Source organism: Pleurodeles waltl, chromosome 10 (genome assembly GCF_031143425.1).
Source record: "Pleurodeles waltl isolate 20211129_DDA chromosome 10, aPleWal1.hap1.20221129, whole genome shotgun sequence".
In the NCBI taxonomy this organism is placed as follows: domain Eukaryota; kingdom Metazoa; phylum Chordata; class Amphibia; order Caudata; family Salamandridae; genus Pleurodeles; species Pleurodeles waltl.
In genome coordinates, this window is record NC_090449.1 from 885539479 (window position 1) to 885560540 (window position 21062).

Genomic DNA, 21062 nt, shown 5'->3' on the forward strand with positions numbered 1-21062 from the left:
TTAGGCCATAGGTGACGCCTTATTGAAGTGGTGACACCTTTATGTCCTGTGTCCAGGCATACCTATGACATGCAATTGGACAGAAAGGTGAATGTTCCATCTCTATGAAGGTTTAACAGTCAAAACACTACTAAATAGACATACACACTGCCAAGCGATACTACGATTTGAACCTTCAGCCTACTGAGTGACTGTACACGACCTTCAATATTGGGCCAGAAGTGACTCTGCTCTGCATCCAATGGTAACTATAACATTCGCACCAACATCTTGTTACTCTGATTATTTGAAGTAATTGTATGGAGAGAACATTTGTGCTTTGATGAATGATATACAAAGAATGAGATATTTTAGGACTAATTAAAAAGGAAAGTGCATTTGTCATTTAAATTGAGTGACATCACCTTTCAGTATGAACCTTAAACTTTTGAAGTTGAAAGAAATGAACTGATCACAAACACATCTGGAGTAGAACCCTCAACATTCAGCATGAAGATATGTAATGTTAACCGCTAGGCCATAGGTGACTTCTCCCATTGTAGTGTCCAGACATAGCTATGACTTTACAAAGGTTTAACAGTCAAAACACTACTAAATTAACAAACACTACCAAGCAATACTAGGATTTGAACGTTCAGCCTACGAGTGGCAGAGCAAGACGTTCAGCATTAGGTCAGAAGTGACTCTGTTCTGCTCTGCATCCAAGAGTAACTAAAACATTCATACCAAACATCTTGCTATTCTGACTATTTGAAGTCATTGGATGGAGAGACCATTGCAATAACAATCTCTCTCTTGCTATCTTCCATTCCATTATGGGATGGAAGAGAGTGAGAGAAAGACAGAAGGTGAGGGATTGAGAGAGAGAGAGGGTGGGAAATTAAGACAACGAGATTGACAGAGAGAGCATGAGAGACGGAGATAAGTTTTTTAGGCTTAGATGAATGAAATATGTAGAATTAGAAATTTTAGGACTAATTAAAAAGAAAAGTGTATTTGTCATTTAAAATGAATGAGATAACCTTTCAGTATGAATCTTAAACTTTTGAAGCTTAAAAAAAATGAAATGACTAGAAACACACCTTAAGTAGAACCCTCAACTTTGAGAATGAGTATCTGTAACCTAACTATTAGGCCACAGGTGACTCCTTTCACTGCTGTGTCCAGACATGCCTATGCCATGCAATCCACAGAGTGTGATAGGACAGAAAGGAGAATGTTCAATCACTACAAAGGCTTAACAGTCAAAACACTAATACATAAAAATACACACTGCCATGTGATACTAGGATTTGAACCTTCAGCCTTCTGAGTAACTGCACAATATCTTCACCATTAGGCCAGAAGTGACTCCGCTTTGCTTTGCATCCAAGCCTAAATGAAAACGTTCGTACCAAACAACTTGGTACTCTGACTATTTGAAATCATTGTATGGAGAGACTATTGACAGAAAGTGAGAGAGAAATTAAGAGACAGAGATTGACAGAGAGAACATGTGTGTGAGAGAGAGAGAGAGAGAGAGAGAGAGAGGAGTTTTTTAGGCCTTGGGAGAAAAGTCTTCTTTTGTCATGATTAGCCCCCTCTTTTTGCCTGGTATTTGATGTGTTCTCAAAGTTGTTGGTGCTTAGGTTCCTTTCTAACCAGGTTCCCTGGGCCAAATCTCTTTCCCAGAACTGCTGTTATGCATTGGCACAATGGGCAACACCTTTAGCATCCACTATAAGTCCCTAGTAAGTAGTACTTAGGTACCCAGGGCATGGGGTACTAGGGGCAGGACCCTGAGAGCAGCAGCACAGAGTGTGGCACCCTCTAGGGCCACGCATCCAGATGCACCCAGCACTGCCACTGCAGACTGAGTGCCCTGGTGCAATCCTAAAATGCAAACTTGACATGACACACAACCTGTGTCCCCTGTCCACCGTACACTGCATGCAATATAGTTAAGTCACCCTTCTGGCAGGCCTTGCATCCCTAAAGGCGGGTGCACTGTAGTGTGTGTGTGGGCTAGATGGATGAACAATACACCCCTAGTGTGTCCTTGCCAAACCTAGGACACAGTAAGTGAAGAGAGCAGCCATTTTAAATGCATGTGCTGGATACAGGTCAGTACGAGTTTCACAGCTACATGATAGCTACTCTGAACCCTGGGTTGTTTGGTATCAAACAATTCAGAATGATAAATCCAAACTAGCACCAGAATTGGATTTATTGCCAACCCAGGGGCCACATTAGAGGTGACCTCTGCAAAGCTTACTAACACTGGCATGGTTGCTGGCCAGTCATAACCAGCCTGACACCACAAGACAAGATTCTGGAACCCATGGGTGAGAGCTTCTCCTGTCTGGGTCCCAGAACAAAGCTTTTCCTGGGTGGAGCTGTTACACCTCCTTCCTCAGGAATGTGCACTCCTCTGCTAGCGAGCTTCAAATGGCTTACTGCCTATGCAACTCAACCCCCAAGCCCCCTGCTACCAGTAGATGGATGCCCCCATTGCAAATCCCTTCTTTTGGCGGGAGCAATGGAGGGAAAACACACAGAAGACAGGAGGAGTGGCCAGCTTGCACCACCCCTAAGGTGTTGCATGTGAGGTGACCCCTCCATTTCATTTTCCTCCATCTTGCCTGGGAGGAAAATAGCCTATCAGGTGTAGGGAAGTTACCCTTGCCCACAGGAAGTGGTCACTTTGTGGCTGTAGCCACCCTAAGGAAGATGGACCATTGGTCACTATTAGGGTACACCTCTAAACGCACACTAAATACAGTATTTAGTGGACACCTAAAGACAAGAGATTCAGACTCCAAGGACACAAGAAAACTAGCAACAAAGATGACCCAAGGCTTGAGAACTGAAGTCTTGATGCACCAAGAAAAAGGCACCAAGCCCTGCCTGCTGCATCCAGGACTCGACAATTGCCACTGAGGGGTTGCTCGAAAATCTGATGAACTCTACAAACCCTCAGAGGACCTCCACACTTCTGAAAATCACTGAAGATCTCCCTCTTGAGAGAAGGCAGCACTCTCCTGCAACCAAGACCAAAAAACCAGAGAAGTCCAAGTTCACTGATCAGCTGCTGACCAAGGAACCAGTTGCCACAGCCAGACGACATTTCACCTGACAGACCATGAGGACAAAACTTGCAAGTGTGGCAAGTTTAGTGGCCCTGCAAACTCCAGTGGCTGAACCATGAAATAGCCCATGGTACTGGTCACTGAACATCGGACACCCAGAAAGGACAGTCCACTGGACTGAAAAAAAACCAGAAGGATGCCCCAGTCAAGGGACTACAGAAAACAGCAGGTTCATCCCCAGAGTGCCCCTTTGGCCTGCAAGCGATCCTCAAAGCAACCTACCTCCTGCTTCCAAGGGCATCTTTGCGCACAGTTCCTCCTGCTCACCGGTTCGCTCTGCACCCGGCCGCCGTGTGCCCTGCACGAAGATCCAGCTGTGTTCTAAGGGTCCCCCACCCCTTGCGACCTCATCACTCCAAGGGAACCCCCAGACTCACCATGAATTCTACCTCTGCAGTGCTTTTTCAAGTGGTCCCCCGCAGTGGCCTTGCACCAGCTCCAACAACTTTCTGCAGCTGCTCCCTCCGAAACCGGGAGTCACCCTAACTTCCCCAGCTGGTCCATAGGGCCCACAGACTACCTCGACCTACAACCAAGAGCAGACATTGGTAAACGCACCACCTGATTTTTACCTCTGTAAACTAACATGTGGGTGCTTGGACTCTTTACACAGTGTGCCTAGCTTTGCATACTACCTAGAGAGCCAGCCTCCTACATTTGGTGTCTCAGCGGTGGGATAAAGACTTTGCATTTGCTGATACAACTTTGTCAATTTGTAAGCATAACTAATCAAATTGTCTCTAGCTTAATTGCATGTTTTTCAATTGGCTAAAATATCAGCACTTTAAAAAAAAATGCTAGGGACCTGGATAGGTCTTAAAATAATAGTTACACGTTTAAAAGTCCTTACTTTAGTTGGCCTTATCGAAAAAGGGGTTCCAATTTTTTATTTTTTTATTTAAAAAAGGGCCCAACGTTAGTAAAGTAAACATGTCAGATTCAGAGAACCAGAGCTAGTAGGGTCGACCTGCCCCCTACATGGCATATATCTATGCCCAGTTAAGAAAGCTCTGCAAGCTGTAAAAAATTCCTACTGGAAAACATGCTAAAGTTGACCAGCCTAGATTCCTGGCAGCTCAGCATTAAAAAAAAGCCCACTCCACAGAGGAAGTAGATGATGAAGTCTCTGATTAAGAGGAAAACTCTGTGGACAATGGGAATGAGGGTAGCTCCTCTTCCCTTAGCATAAGTGCACCCACATATGAAGACCTGGTTTTCGCCAGGCTGACCAAAACACTGGCCTTAGTTAGCTTATGAAAATTGAAACAAAAAGAAAAGAGATGGGCATAGGATTCATCTATGGGGCAGCATCCAAGTATTGGAAGAGAGGCCTTTCAATCTTAAACTCCCAAAAGGAGTTGTCCATCACTTCACAGAAGAGGATGATATAGTGAAATAGGTTTCTGCCTTTGAAAGGGCCTGTATTGGGTGGGAAATTGAGGAAAAAAACAAACCACTGGGACACACTGTTGTGGGAATTATTTTCAGAAAGGTGTAGGGATAAGCTCCTGATACTGAATGGGGCAGATTCTAAATTCTATAACCACAAGGCCCCTCAATGACCTCAACCAAGAGGAGACATTGGTAAATGCACTGCCTGACTGTTTATGCATTTTTGAAGTATTTCTCCATTGGTTCCTATGGTCCGTAACTACACACAGAACTGAGACATTTTCAAAATTTAAAAAATTCATAATTTAAAAAGTACTTACCTGATTTTGATGACCTTAGTCTTAAAGATTTTATACAAACCTGAAGTATTTTTATAGATTGGCCTTAAGGTATTCTTTTCAGTGCGTGTCTTGTTTTATTGATACTGTGAGTACAACAAATGCTTTGCACTTCTCCAAGATTAGCCTAACTGCTCAACCAAGCTGCCATAAAAATGTGAGCATTAGGTGGTCTACTTTTTACTTCTGTGAGCCAAAGTGTGGTTGCCTGGACTCTCTGCGGTGAGCCTAGCTTTGCGCACTACATAGAGAGCCAGCCTTCTACACGCCTAGATGAATAATATATGTAGGATGAGATATTTTAGGACTAATTAAAAAGAAAACTGATCTATTATTTAAAATGAGTGAGATGACCTTTCAGTATGAACCTTACATTTTTGAAATTTAAAAGAAAATAAAGAAAGGAAATGACCACAAACACACCTGGAGTATAACCCTTAATTTCGAGCATGAGGGTGTGAAACCTTAATTATTAGGCCTCAGGTGACTCCTTTATGTCTTCTGTGAGACATACCTATGGCATGCCATTCACAGAGTGAGATGGGACCGAAAGGCGAAAGTTCCGTAACCACAAAGGTTTTTACAGTCAAAAGACTACTAAATTAAAATACACACTGCCGAGCGATACTAGGATTGAACCTTCAGCCTACTGAGCGATTGTACTAGATCTTTGCCATTAGGCCAGAGGTGGCTGTTCTGCACTGCATCCAAGCATAACTGTAACATTTGTACCAAACATCTTGCTACACTGAATATTTGAAGTCATTATATGGAGAGACCATTGAAATAATAATAATCTCTCTCGCTCTCTTCCATCCCACTGTGGGATGGAAGAGAGAGACACAAAGTCCGAGATTGAGAGAGAAAGGGAGAGAAATTAAGAGAAAGAGATTGACAGAGAGAACTTAAACAGAGAGACAGGGAAAGAGAGAAAGAGATATAGAGAAGTTTTTAGGTTTGGATTAATGATATATGTAGAATGAGATAGTTTGGGACTAATTAAAAAGAAATGTGATTTGTCATTTAAAATGAGTGAGATTGCCTTTCAGTATGAACCTTAAACTTTTAAAGTTTAAAAGAAATAAAAGAAGGGAAATGACCACAAACACACATGGAGTAAAACCATCAACCTTCATTACGATGATCTGTAACCTTAACTGTTGGGCCACAGGTAGCTCCTTTATGTATTGTGTTCAGACATGCCTATGACACGCAATCCACAGAGTGAGATAGGACAGAAAGGTGATTGTTCCATCACTATGAAGGTTTAACAGTCAAAACACTATTAAATAAACATACACACTGCCAAGCGATACTAGGATTTGAATCTTAAGCCTATTGAGTGACTATACAAGACCTTCACCATTAGGCCAGAAGTGACTGTTCTGCTCAGCATCCAAGTGCAACTATAACATTCCTACCAAACATCTTGCTAGTTTGACTATTTGTCATTTTATGGAGAGACAATTGCAATAACAATCTCTCTTTTGCTCTCTTCCATCCGATTATGAAATGGAAGCGAGGCAGAGAGAGATAGAAAGTGAGAGGCTGAGTGAGAGGGCGACAGTAATGAAAAGAAATAAAAAGACAAAGAGAACGTGTGAAAGAGAGGGAGAGAAGATTTTTAAGCCTTGACGAATGACATACATACAATGAGCTATTTTAGGAATAATTAAAAACAAAAGTGATTTGTCATTTAAAATGAGTGAGATCACTTTTCAGTATGAACCGTAAACATTTGAAGTTTAAAAGAAATTAAAGAAGGTAAATGACCACGAACATAACTTGAGTAGATCCCTCAACCTGAGAGTCTGTAACCTAAACTATTAGGCCTCAGGTGACACCTTTATGTGTGGTGTCCAGACATATGTATGACAAGCACTGCAAAGAATGAGATAGAAGAGAAAGGTGAATGTTCCATCACTAAGAAGGTTTAACAGTCAAAACACTACTAAATAAACATACACACTGCCAAATGATATTAGGATTCGAACCTTCAACCTGCTGAGTGACTGTACAAGACCTTCCCCATTAGGCCAGAAGTGACTCTGTGCTGCTCCGCATCCAAGCATAACTATAACATTTTGCCAAACATCTTGCTAGACTATTTGAAGTCATTGTATGGCTAGATCATTGCAATAACAATCTCTCTTTTGCTCTCTTTCATTCGACTATGGGATGAAAGAGAGCAAGAGAGTAAAAGAAAGTGAGGGATTGAGAGTGAGAGGGTGAGACATTAAGAGAAGAGATTGACAGAGAGAATATGAGAAAGAGTGAGAGAAGGAGAGACTTTTTTTTAGGCTGTGATGAATGATACCCGTAGAATGAGAATTTTTAGGACTCATTAAAAAGAAAAGTGTATTTGTCATTTAAAATGAGTGAGATAGCCTTTCAGTATGAACCCTAAACTTTTGAAGTTTAAAAGAAATTAAAGAACAGAAGTAACCACAAACACACCAGGAGTAGAACCCTCAACTTTCCGCATGAGGGTTGTAACCATGACCATTAGGCCACATGTGACTCCTTTCCCTGTTTTGTCCAGGCATACCTATGACATGCAATCCACATAGTGTGATAGGTCAAAAAGGTGAATGTTCTATCACTACGAAAGTTTACCAGTAAAAAGACTACTAAATAAAAATACACACTGCCAAGTTGTTGTAAAGTGCCCCTTTTTGGATGTTCACCACACACTTTTTGCTGTCAGATGATGTGGTTTTTGACCTCTTAGTGTATGAGGCTTGCTAACCAGCCCCAGTACCAATGCTTTTTCTTTAAACAAAATGTTGAATTTCATAGGCCAATTGGCAAGCACCCTACTACCCCTCTAAGTCCCCAGTAAATGGTACCCAGGGAACCCAGGGAAAGGGTGGTAAAGGGGTTACCAGGGCTGCAGTACTGATTGTGCCTACCTGAGTACCTCACGTAAAAGAGAGACTGCAGAGCTGCCATGTCAGCCTGCACAAGCAACCTGCTGCTCGTGTGAGCCCCTGTTACTGCTCATGGACAGCTCAGTCATCCCTAAGGCAGGCCCCCTCTAGCCCACAGGGTAGGGTGCACTGTTCCATAAGTGAGGGCATACATGCAGGAGCAAATATGTCCTGTGCTGGCATTTAAAATGCAATGCTGGCCCGAGATACCGGCGGTCTATTGGATAACATGGGCTGGCATCTGACCACTTCTCAGATGTCCAGCTCTGCAATGACCCAGCCGAGACCTGTTGTGTTTGGTATCAAACACTGTGCTTTTTACCCCTAAACATGATGCTTATGTTCAGGATTTAAAAGCAGATGCCTTAGAAGGTGCCCTCCAAGTTTCCCATTACTGTACTGTTTTGGTGGGCTCACCCAAGCTGCTGCTGCCACAGACAGAAGTCTGACCTCCTGCCGGTGGGGCTAGAACCTTGGCAGGATGTAAGACAAAGGGACTGGGCAGGAAGGAGGTCACACTCCTCCCTCCCAGGCTGGCTAGTGCGAAATGCATCAGGGCAAGGCGGTGAGCCTCAAAGGCTTCAACCACCTTTGATGTGCAAATAGTTGTCCCCACAGTGAAGGGCAAAGTCTTCGTGCCTGCCCGGCCAGGCAGTCAGGAAATTAGGTATGCAGGAGGTGTGCATCACCCTCAAACTAGCCACACCTTTGAGGGTGGGCTAGGAGGTCTGCACGGCCAAGGAAGGGTTCAGCCATCTTGGCAGACTCCTACAATAGTGGATTCTGGCTAGAAAGTGATTTACTCCCCACAGGAAGTCATCACTGCGGGGGCGTACTAGCTGCAGGGACAGTAGCCCATTGGCCACTGTCCCTCACACCCTTAAACACCCCTAAACCAGATTTAAGGGGCACCCCTGGCACCAGAACTTAGATCTTACCTGGAAAAGAAGCACAATGAAACACCTGCACCAACAACAGGACCTGTACTCCAGCGCAGCGCAAAGAAGAGGACTCCGGAGACCAGAACTGGAACTGTGTGCCTAGCATGTGCTAGTGGTGAAAACTCATTAGTTCTGACCAGAGGGACATCCGTACACCCCGAAACCCCAAGGAAGACTCCCATTACCTGGTGGCACCAGTCCCCTGCAAATTGCAAGAGCACAGAAGTGCTGAATACAAAGAATTACGATCCTACAGGCTATGAGTGCCTGAGCCCAAAGAAACTTGGTGTCCAGCATCTAAGGACTAGAAGTGAGGCCCATGCCAAGTTTCAAGCCTCAACCCCCCACAAACGACCTCCAGCCACCAGAAAGCTCAGGGAACACCGTTGCAGCTACCAAGGCTTGGTAGCTCCACAGAAACCAACAGAAACCAACAGCCACACGACATTCTCCAACTCCACATCACGCCCCCCAGCATAGGGACTGACATTGCCAATGACTCCCCTCCTGTGGGTTTGCAGCCTGAAGTAAGTGACTGACTGGAGTAGCAAATCAGCTTTGGCACGACCAGCTGGTGCTTGACAGCTAGGAGCTAGGAGCTACCTCTGCATCCAGAGCCACTAGACAAGGTGGTGAAGATCCAAGCATTGATTCCTGGTCTATCCTGGCCACCCAAAGACCTCTACATCAGAAGGGTAGAGTGTGAGTCCACCCCCAAGTCCAGTTTTGTAATGGAGCGCAAAATGCACCAGCCACTGCGGACCATTGAAGATCAAGGACAGCCAAGTCACCTCTGCAACCAGACTCCCTGGGCAAGGTAACAAAAGTTTGACTGCTGAACCTTGGTCTAGGTCGCCGCAGCGCCTTAAGTTCCTGTGGGTTCACGGGGGCTCACCATAGAAGTGCGCAAATGCACACGGCCATTTTCCCCATTGACTTCAATGGAAGCCCTTTAAATCTGCAAAGTACTGTACTTTCCAAAGACTTGAAAATTCACAACTAGTTTATCTTAGTGTCTAAATTAAGATTAAAATCAAACCTGTTTTTCTAAATTGGTGTTGGATTTCTGTCGAGTCGTGTCATTTACTTATCGTCCATAATGTGAAATGATGTACACATGTTCTTCAAAGTAGCCTGACTGCTCTTTGCCACACTACCAGGACTGAGCTAGAGTTTGCTGAGAGTGAATCCTAGGTCCACTATTGGGTATTATATGGTATTCCCCGGTAAGGCCAACTAGTCATTCCACATAATACATTTACCTTGCTGCTACACAGTCTCTCCGTCACTCTGTTCCAGCCCCTAATGGGATGGATGAGAGCGAGAGAGAGATTCTTAATGCAATGGTCTCTCCTTACAATGACTTCAAATAGTCAGACTAGCAAGGTACAAATGTTATAATTATGCTTGGAGGTGGAGCACAAGAGAGTCACTTCTGGCCTAATGGTTTAGGTCTTGTACAGTCACTCAGTAGGCTGAGGGTTCAAATGGTAGTATCGATTGGCAGTGTGTATGTTTATTTAGTAGTGTCTTGATTGCTAACCCTTCGTAGTGATTGAACATTCTCCTTTCTGTCCTATCTCACTCTGTGGATTGCTTGTCATATGCATGTCTGGACACAATACTTAACGGAGTCACCTGTGACTGGCCTAATGGTAAAGGTTTGAGACTCTCATGATGAAGGTTGAGGGTTCTACTCCAGGTGTGTTTGTGGTCATTTCCCTTTTCTAATTTCTTTTGATCTTCAAAGGTTTAAGGTTCATACTGAAAGGTGATCTCACTTATTTTAAATGACAAATCACTTTTCTATTTAATTAGTCCTCAAATTTCTCATTCTACGTATATCATTCATCAGACCCTGAAAAACATCTCTCCCTTTCGCTCTCTCTTTCAAGTTATCTCTGTCAATCTCTTTCTCCTAATGTCTCTCCCTCTCTCTCTCAATCTGTGGCTTTCTCTCTCGCCCTCTCGCTCTCCTCCATCACATAACGGGATGGAAGAGAGCAAAAAAGAGACTGTTATTGCATTGGTCTCTCCATACAATGACTTCAAACAGTCAGACAGCAAGATGTTTGGTATGAAAGTTACAGTTATGCTTGGATGCTGGGCAGAACAGAGTCACTTCTGACCTAGTGGTTTAGGTCTTGTACAGTCACTCATTAGGCAGAAGGTGCAAATACTAGTTTTGCTTGCAGTGTGTATATTTTTTTAGTAGTGTTTTGACTCTTAAACCTTCGTAGTGAAGGACCATTCACCCTTCTGCCCAACCTCACTCTGTGGATTGCATATCATAGGTCTGTCTGGACACACAAGTGAAAGGAGTCACCTGTGATCTAATGGTTATGGTTACCATTGCAGAACTGGACATTTGAACAGTGGTCAGATGCCAGCCCATTTCATCCAACTGACTGCTGGTTACTAGGGCCAGCATTGCAGTTTAAATGCCAGCACAGGGGCATATGTGCTCCTTATGCCCTCACTCATGGAACAGTGCGCCCTACCGCCTGGGCCAGAGGGGGTCTGACTTACGGGCAGCAACATGGACTCTGCCTGCACCTGGTGTGGGCAGAGTCTCAACTCGAGCAGCAGGCTGCTCATGCAGGCGGACATGGCAGCACTGCAGTCTCTTTTTTACTTGGGGTACCCAGGATGGCACAATCAGTGCTGCAGTCCTGGCACCCGTTCACCTCCCTTGGCCTAGGTACAGTTTACTAGGGACTTACTGGGGTGGTAAGGTGCTTGCAAATTGGCCTATGCAATTTGACATACCATTTTAAGGGGAAGTGCATTGGTACTGGGGCCTGGTTAGCAGGCCTTAGTACACAAACATGTCTAAAACCACAGCATCTCACAGCAAAAGGTCGGCCATGACCATCCAAAAAAGGAGCACTTTACAACACTGTCTGTAAATTTTGTATGTGACAAGCAAGCTGTAAACAGTGTCCACATCATGGGTGCACCAATCTGTCCTTCCAGGGGTCAGGGAGAATAACTCAGCATACTGGTTGAGGACTTTTCTGCAAAAAGCCTGCTGTTGCTCTGTGAGAGAGTCTGATAAGACTACTCCATCCAGTGAGCCAACTTGTGGGTTGCTGGAGAGTAGATCAGGGAGAGTTTCACTCTTTTCTTCCTGTCCCTCATCTGTAAACATGAGCATGGTCTCATCAGCTCTATGATAATGCAGTTTTAGGCAGTTGACATGGATAATTAACTTTGTGTTTTTGCAACTGACTAAGTCAACCAAGTAGGTGACTTGCCCTTTTTTTCAAGTATTGAATAGGGCCCAGATCATTTGTCCTGGAGGTTTTTTGGAGAAACAGGCTACAACACCCAAACTTTCTGCCCTTGTTTGAACTCAACCATAGCAGCATTTTTTCATACCAAAGCTTTTGCAGCTCTTGGCTGGCCTGAAGATTCTGATCTGCTTTCTCCATGTACTCTGCCATTCTTGTATGTAGGCCAAGTACATAGTCAACAATGTTTTGCTTGGGTTCTTTGAAAGGCTTCTCCGAGCCCTCCCACTCCCTTTTGTGGCACTTCCATGTAGGCAAAAAGCAGACATGGAAGAAAGACATCCCATCTCCTTCAGAGTTTTTCCAGGGAGTCCTCCAAACATGCCTTTTAGGGTCTGGTTAAATCTCTCAAGAAACCCATTTGTTTGAGGATGGCATGTGGTAGTGAACTTATAAGTCACACCACATTCCTTCCACTTGTATTTTCGGTATGCAGACCTGATGTTTGAACCTCTGGATGGAACTTTGTCTCATTGTCAGCATTGGTGACAGGATAAGAATTCCCTACCAGGAACTGATCAGAGGGGACCTAGTGCTGAGTTACCATGGTAACACTAGCTGCTGTGTCCCTCAGCGCCTCCACTTCTTACCCATTATCAAAGGGTACTGCCCCTATTTTTGCATATTATTTGGCTGGGTAGCACAGAAACATTCTACCCCAACGTCAGTGACTAATGGTGCCTCTGTGGGATCACTGACATAGTCAGGCTACACCTCTGATCTCATCTGGAGATTGGCAACTACATTTACTGCAGGTTGACTAGAGGCATTCTTTTTGCTTTTACAGTTAGGATCTCCAGTTGGGTGCCCTCTATTTTGCAGACATAGCACCAAGAATTGGTGGGATCAAAGTTCTTTCCTTTGTACTCAACCCTAGACTCTGAGGAGTCTTTGTGACCAACCTCCTGTGCATGTTTTTGGGGACCTTGAGAAGACTATTTGCTTTTATTTTGACTCTCATCTTTCCCTTTGGGGGCTTTTTGGCCTCTTTCTTTTGGTCTGTACCACCTATGGTAGTTTTGGTCATCCTTGTCTTGACACAGGGGTCTGCCTTCCTACCTAACTCTTGAGTGGAAGGCGTACCTTGGTCTACCAGGTATTGATGTAGCCTCTCATTCTAACAATTGTCAGTTATTTTGGCATTGGTAATATCCAAATTAGATTATTGTAATGCCCTGCTGCTTAATCGGGATAATATTTCACTTAAGAAGCTTCAGCTCATCCAGAACACAGCTGCCCGGTTTATTTTAAACCTCCCTTGCTCGGCGTCTGCCAGTGGTAGCCTGAAACAATTTCATTGGCTACCAGTAGCAAAGCGTATTAGGTTTAAAACCCTATGTTTAACTCATAAGGCAGTGCATGGTAGGGGATCTGAATATCTATCCTCAAGACTATACTGGTACAGTCCCATCCGGCAACTTAGATCTACAGGAGCCTTCTGGATTCAGGTCCCTCGCATCAATAGAGTTAGATGGGGGGACAAGGCGTTCACAGTAGCTGCTGCCAATTGATGGAATCTACTCCCTCTGACTTTAAGGCAGGAAAAAAAAATTCTGGCCTTTAGAAAGTCAGTCAAAACTTGGCTTTTCCCACGTTAATCCAGGTTTTATATTTTTGTTGTGATTGAGCACCCACTCCAATCCTTTGAGCGCTTCGATGCTTTTGCCGGAACGCGCTTTATAAATACCAAATACATACATACATAATTACTTAGCAGATGCTCTTACATGAATAGGTTGTGCAGTCCATCACAATATTGTACCTTGTTACCAGCTAACCAACAACCCAGCATTTTTACTGAATAGTTCACAACCTCTACCCAAGTTTGGCTCTGGGTTTTTTGAGCCTCCCTGAACTCTATGTAGTACTCTTCAGTTGTGAATCCAATGCCCACAATCAGGGTACCCTCCACGAGGTCATAGGATTTAGAATTTGCCTCATTCAGTGTCAGGAGCCTATCCCTGCTCTTTCTTGAGAATAACTCCCACAGCCTGTGCCCCAGTGTTGTTTCTCAATTTCCTACCCAATGCACAATCTTACAAAACCATTTCACTTTATCATCCACTTCTGTGAAGTGAGGGACAACTCCTTTTGGAGTTTAATATTGAGAGATTTTTCCTTCATTATTTGGATGCTGCCAAAAGAGATGGGTCCTAGGCCCAATTCTTTTCTTTTGTTTTTCAATCTCCAAAAGCTGACTCTCTAAGGCCAGTCTTTTGGTCAGCCTGGTTAAAGCCATGTCTTTTTCTGTGGGTGCACAAGTGCTTTGGGTGGAGGAGCTACCCCTTATCCCATTTCACACAGGGTCTTCTTTCCCTCCAGAATTTTTATCAGTTACTTTACCTGAGGGGTCCTCTTTCTCATGTTGGGCCACCAGAAGCCTAAGCGTGTCTGTGTTGCATGCTTCTCAGTCTGAATCTTGAACAGCTTGCAGAGTTTCCTTAACTGGTCATAGATATATGCCTGGTAAGCGGCCAGGTCGAGCTCCTGGCTCTGGGTCTCTGCATCTGATATGTTTACTTTACTAAAGCTGTGGCCTTTTATAAATTTGGAACCCCTTTTTATATGAGGCCAACTAAAGTAGGGACTTATAAACTTTGGCTATTGTTGTAGGGACCTAATCAGGACCCTAACAATTATTTTATAAAATAATGTAAAGAAATTCCAGCCAATTGCAAAACAAAAACAATTAGGATAAAGACAATTTAGAGAGTTATTTGTGTGCTTAAAAAATTGACAAAGGGGTATCAACAAATGCAAAGTCTTTATCCCACCGCTGATACACCCAATGTAGGAGACTGGCTCTCTATGTATTATGCAGAACTAGGCACACGGTGCAGAGGGTCCAAGCAACCACACATTGGTTTACAGAGGTAAAAACTAGACCACCTAATGCCCACCTAATTCTCCAATTTTTATACTAGCTTCGTTGAGCAGTTAGGCTTATCTTGGAGAAGTGTAAAGCATTTTTGTACTCACAGTATCAATAAATCAAGACACACACTCAAAAGAATAGCTTGAGACCAATTTACAAAAATACTTTTATAAACTTTTTAGGACCAAGATCATCCAGATCAGGAAAATACTTTTCAAGTTATGAATTTTTGAAGTTTCAGTAAAGTAAGTCTTTTTGTGCGTAATTACGCACCATAGGAATCAACTGAGAAATACTTTGAAAATTCACAGTAAATCAGGCAATGCGTTTACCTGTGTCTCCTTTTGCAGTTACATCAGGGTTGTCTGTTAGTACCCTGGACCAGCTGGAGAAGTTCGGATGACTCCCGGTTCCAAAGGTGCAGCTGCAGAAAGTCGATGGAGCTGGTGGCAGGCCACGGCAGTGGACCACTTGGAAAAGGACAGCACAGGCAGACTTAAAGGTAAGACCGGTGGGTCCCCTTGGGGTGCTGAGGTCTCAAGGGCTGGGGACCCTTAGGGCATGGCTCGATCTTCGGTGCAGGGCAGGCAGGTGCAGAGTGAATCGTTGAGCCAAGAGCTGTGCACAAAGGTGCCCTTGGAAGCAGATGGTAGGTCACTTTGAGGGACACTTGCAGTTCAGCAGGGGCACTTTGGTAGGAGGTCCAGGCAATTGCTGAAGTCTCTCTACTGGGGCTTCTTCCTGGTTCTTTTTCAGTCCAGAATGGACTGTCCTTCTGTGTGTCTGACGTGAGGTGACCAGTACCGAGGGCTATTGCACAGTCTAGCCACTGGAGGGCGCAGTGCCACCATTCTTTGCATATTGGTAGGATTTTTTCCTCATGATCTGACAGGCAAAGTTTGGATCAACTGCAACATCCCGTTCCTTGGTCAGCAGCCGGTCAGTGAAGTGGACTTCACTGGGTCTTTGGTTCCTTAGAGTTTCAGAATGATACCTTCTCTCTGAAAGGACATCCTTGGTGACTTTTGAAGAGTAGAGGTCCTTTGGGGGTTTGGAGAGTCCAGCTGACATCCAAGCAAACTCAGCGGCAATTGTTCAGTACTGGGTGAGCAGGCAGGGTTTGGCACCTTTTCTTGGTGCAGCAGCACTTCAGTTCTCGAGCCTTGGGCCTTTTTTGTTGCTGGTCTTCTTTGTCCTTCAAATCTGATTTCTTGGTCTAGGGACGCCCACTAAATACTGTGTTTAGTGGGTGTTGTAGTGGGGTACATAGTAGTGGCCAAAGGGGCCATCTACCATAGGATGGCTACACCCACTAAGTGACCACTTCCTGTAGGCAGAGGTCACCTCCCTACATCTGATTGGCTATTTTCCTTCCATGCAAGATGGAGGAAAATGAAATGGAGAGGTCACATTCCATGCAACATCTTAGGAGTGGTGCAAGCCAAGACTGACCACTACTCCTACCGTTTGTCTGTTTTCTGGCAGTTGCTCCCACCAAAAGTGGAAGCTTGTAAAATGGGGGGTCACCATCTGCTGCTAGCAGCAGGCCTGGGGTTGAGTTTTGAGGGCGGTATGCCATTTGAAGCTCACCAGCAGGGCAGTGCACGTTCTTGAGGGAGAGGGTGTTAGCACATCCATGCAGGAAGTGCTTTGTTCTGAAACCCAGAGAGCAGTATCTCTCACCCCAGGAATTCACAATCCTGTCTGGTGGTGGCAGGCTGTTTGTGACAAGCTGCCAACCATGCCAAGATAGTTGGCTTTTGCAGGCACCTCTAAGGTGACCACTGAGTACACTTTGTAATAAATTCAATTCTGGTATCAGCTGGGATTTATCATTCTTAGTTGTTTGATACCAAACATCCCAGGGTTCAGGGTAGCCATCATGTAGCTGTGAAATTCGTACTGACCAGTGTCCAGCACCTGCATTAAAATGGCTGCCCTGTGCACTTACTATATCCCAGGTTTTGCAAGGACACAGTTGGGGCATATTGCTCATGCATCTATGCCCACACATACCAAATAGTGCTCCCTGCCTTATGGCTGGAGGGCATGCTAGAGGGGTTAATTACCTATAGGGCACGCAATATATAGTGGACAGGGCACACATGCTATGTGCCATGTCTAGTTTTCCTTTTAGGATTGCATCAGAACACTCAGCCTGCATTGTCAGTGCTGCGTGCTTCTGGATGCATGGCCCTAGAGGGTGGCACAATCTGTGCTGCTGCCCTCAGGTGCCTACCCATAGTACCCTATGCCACAGGTACCCAGTACCATTTACTAGGGACTTCTACTGGCATCTAAAGGTGTTGCCAATTGTGCCAATGCATCACAACAGTTTTAGGGAAAGAGATCTGGCCCAGGGAATCTGGTTAGCAGGCCCCTGGGTGCTAACAACTTTGAGGCTAACCATGGGAAAAGATGCCTTTTCTCAAATCCACTTCCATGCATAACTAACATTTGTACCAAATATCTTGCTAGTCTGACTATTTCAAGTCATTTTATGGAGAGACCATTGCAATAACAATCTCTCTCTAGAGCGAGAGAGAGACAGAGAATCAGAGACTGAGAGCGAGGGAGAGAAATTAAAAGAAAGAGTTGGCAGAGAGAACTTGAGAGAGAGAGAGAAGTGTTTTAGACTTTTATTAATGAGATACATAGAATTATATAGTAGAGGACTAAGTAGAAAGAAAAGTGATTTGTAAGTTAAAATGAGTGATATCACCTTTCAGTGTGAACCTTAAGCTTTTGAACTTTAAAGGAAATTAAAGAAAGCAAATGACTATAAACACACTTGGAGTAAAGCCCTCAGCCTTCAAGGTTAATGTCTGTAACCTCAACCGTTAGGCCGCAGGTGATTCCTTTATCTGTTGTGGCCAGACATACCTATGATATGCAATCCACAGAAGGGTTAACAGTCAAAACACTACTAAATAAACATGCACACTGCCAAGCAATACTAGGATTTGAACCTTCAGCCTGAGTGACTGTACAAGATCTTCACTATTAGGCCAGAAGTGACACTGTTCTGTTCCACATCTAGGCAAAACTATAACATTCCCGCCAAACATCTATCTAATCTGAGTATTTGAAGTAATTGTATGGCGAGACCAATGCAATAACAATCTCTCTCTCTCACTCTCTTCCATCTCATTATGGATGGAAGAGAGAAAGAGAGACAGAAATTGAGAGATTGAGAGAGCGAGGGAGGGAGAGAAATTAAGAGAAAGAGACTGACAGAGAGAACGAGAGAGAGAGAGGGAGTCATGTTTTTTTTAGGTTTGGATGAATGATATTAATCGCAACGAGAGAGGAGGGGAGAGAGAAATGAAACCCCATAGTATCTCCCCTGAAAACAGGAACAAATACACAAGGAGTATGGGGTATCTTATGGGTGCAAAGTAAATTTAATTTGCCTTGGACCGTTTGCGTATCCCGAACTTCGGGACTTATTCATCTGCCGGGTATGGTGTTGAGGGGAATCTTTCCTTACGGACTAGGTGGTCTCACACACTATTTAGTGTCATGCTTCATCATATGACCACTTAGCCCCATCCAGGTAGGATAATACCACCTGGACGGACTCAACCTCGTAGTTAAAGGAACTTGGAGGGAGTGCAGAGATAAAGGTTATCTGGATAGTGATGTGTTCCAGTTGTGCTACAGAAAAACTAAAAACACCTAATCAATCACCTGTGTGATGATTCACCTTTATTAGTGGTGATTACTGGTGATATTAAAAAGAAGAAGTGGGACGCTTCTAGAGGGTAATGGCTCGAAGAGTCACCTACTGTTGACTGGCCAACAAGTTTCTGCCCACTAATCTCAAGCCAAAGGAGGTCTAGGGGCATTCGTCAGGGCCTCAGAATCCCTAGGTTCATGCACTAAAGGGTCATGTACTAAGAAGAAAAAAGTGGTCTGCCTCAGTAGGAGGTTTCTGGAATGATGTAATGAAGATGGGCATACCTATGAATTACTTAACACGAGGGGCCTGTGGATGGAGGAGAATAATTAATTAAATGTGACATGCACACTACATGTACGTGATGCACACTACATGTACGTGATACTAAACACAGCAAACCATTGCACACGAAAAGGGTGAAGTTGCATGCTGAAAATCATGCAAAACATTCAAAACCAACCACACTGGGTAAACCAATACCTAAGAATATAACCCTATACTTGCGGGAAGGACGGAGAATGAATTCTCTTACCCTTTGATTAAAGGGCAATTGGCCCCTGGGCTAGGGGAGAGGGGGAGTGTCCCCTTGTAGGCACACTCTACAGAAAGAAGAACAGCTGCAGCAACTAAGATAAATACGACAGAGGGAGGCATGAAATCATTATTTGCAGATCAGAAATGCACAGAATATGGGCTCAGGAAAAGGCTACAAGTGTCCTCACCTATGTAGAATTAGCCTAAGTAATTAAACAATGGAAGGGAATGGGGACCCCATCTTTATACTTCAACTACTAAAAAGCGAAAATGTAACACAGTAGCAAAGCAATGTGTACCAATTGGTTCCAAAGGCACTGGAATGTAATGGAGCCATGCCGGCAACAGTGAATCAAACAGTGAATTTAGCAAAAGTAAAAGGTGAACTTCAGGAAGAGTAATTCTTATCTGTAATAACTGAGGGCGCCGCCCGGGTCGTGTCGACTTACTTCGTCAAAGGGTGATGCTCACTGACGCACCTAGTCCGAATCCTCCCCGGCTATCAATGGAGCTTGGCTGGGGAGATTCGGAAGATAAAGAACCTGCTGTCAGACCAGGAGCAGGAGCGTGAAGAGGGTGTGCCACGTTGTGTACGCCTGACTGGTGGGAGGATGGGATATATAGTCCCATGCCTCCCGCGATAAGCAGAAGCGGCTGCTCTGAATGAAACTGTGATATGAAATGCAGGCATTTGGGTGGGGGAGGTTCGGGTTGGGAAGGGATGGAGGGGGAGAAAAAGGGGGAAGGTATGGCATAAGAGAAGAAAAAAAAGTTGGGGGTAAGGAGGGGTAGGGTTGAACTGTGGTTTGGGGAAGAAAAGGAACTAAGAAAAGAAATGAAAAGAAGGGGAATGGACAAAGGAGAAGGAAAGAGGGGAGAAGGAAGGGGGAGAAGGAAGGGGGAGAAGGAAGGGGGAGAAGGAAGGGTGAAAGGAAGGGGGAAAGGAAGGGGGAAAGGAAAATGAGGGAAGGGGAGAGGGAAAGGGACGGAAGAGGGGGGAGGGGAAGAAGAAAGGGGAAGGTGGAAGAAGTGGGATTACATTGGGGTAGGGGGAGAAAAGACGACAAGAGAAGGAGAAGGGAAAGGGAGAGGAAATAAACAGGGGAAAGGGAGAGAAAAGGAAGGGAAGAAGAAACAAACAAAGGGGGGGGAAGCTGGTAACGGATGGTGAACGGGAATAATCTTTATTTGTTTAATGTAGACCATGGTATTTCTTCGTTAAGTCCTGTGGTGTCTGTATGTAATCTCCAGACCCACCTTTGTTCATAATACAGGAGTTTTTGGTTCATGTTGTTTGTCTTTTGGTTAAGTCTGTCTAGTACTACCCATTCCATATCATCCGGGGAGTGGTTATTCCTGATGAAGTGGCTGGTAAGTTTCGTGGCATCACGTTTACAACGAATGGTACTTCTGTGTTCACATATGCGGGTTCCGACTCTCCTGGTCGTCATCCCAATGTATTTCAATAGGCAGGGACATTGAATCATGTAAATGACATTTTTACTATTGCAGTTTGTGAGGGATTTCAGTTCCCAAGGAGTTTTCAAACCCAAATCCAGAGTAGTTGTTTTACGTGTGAACCTACAGACACTGCATTTCCCACATGGGTGGTGAACAGAAGGAGAGGCCATTCGCCACAAGGTCGCTTGTTTGTTGGGTGGTGTCCTCCTCTGAGGTTGTGTGTGCACTACCATGTCTTGTATGCTGGTTGATCTCTTGAAGGCAGGTAGAAGTTGAACAAAGGGTAGTCCACCTGAGGTCAAGATCTTCCAATCTTCCCTTATCATTTTCTGGATTTTATTTGATAGGGGGTTAAAAGTGGTCACGCAGATGACCTGCTCTGTTTTTTCTGTTTCTCATGAGTGTTCCAAGAGCTGGTCTCTGTTGTTGTTATGCGCTCTCTTGTCGGCTCTCCTGAAGAGACGAGACGGATAGTTTTTCTCCATGAG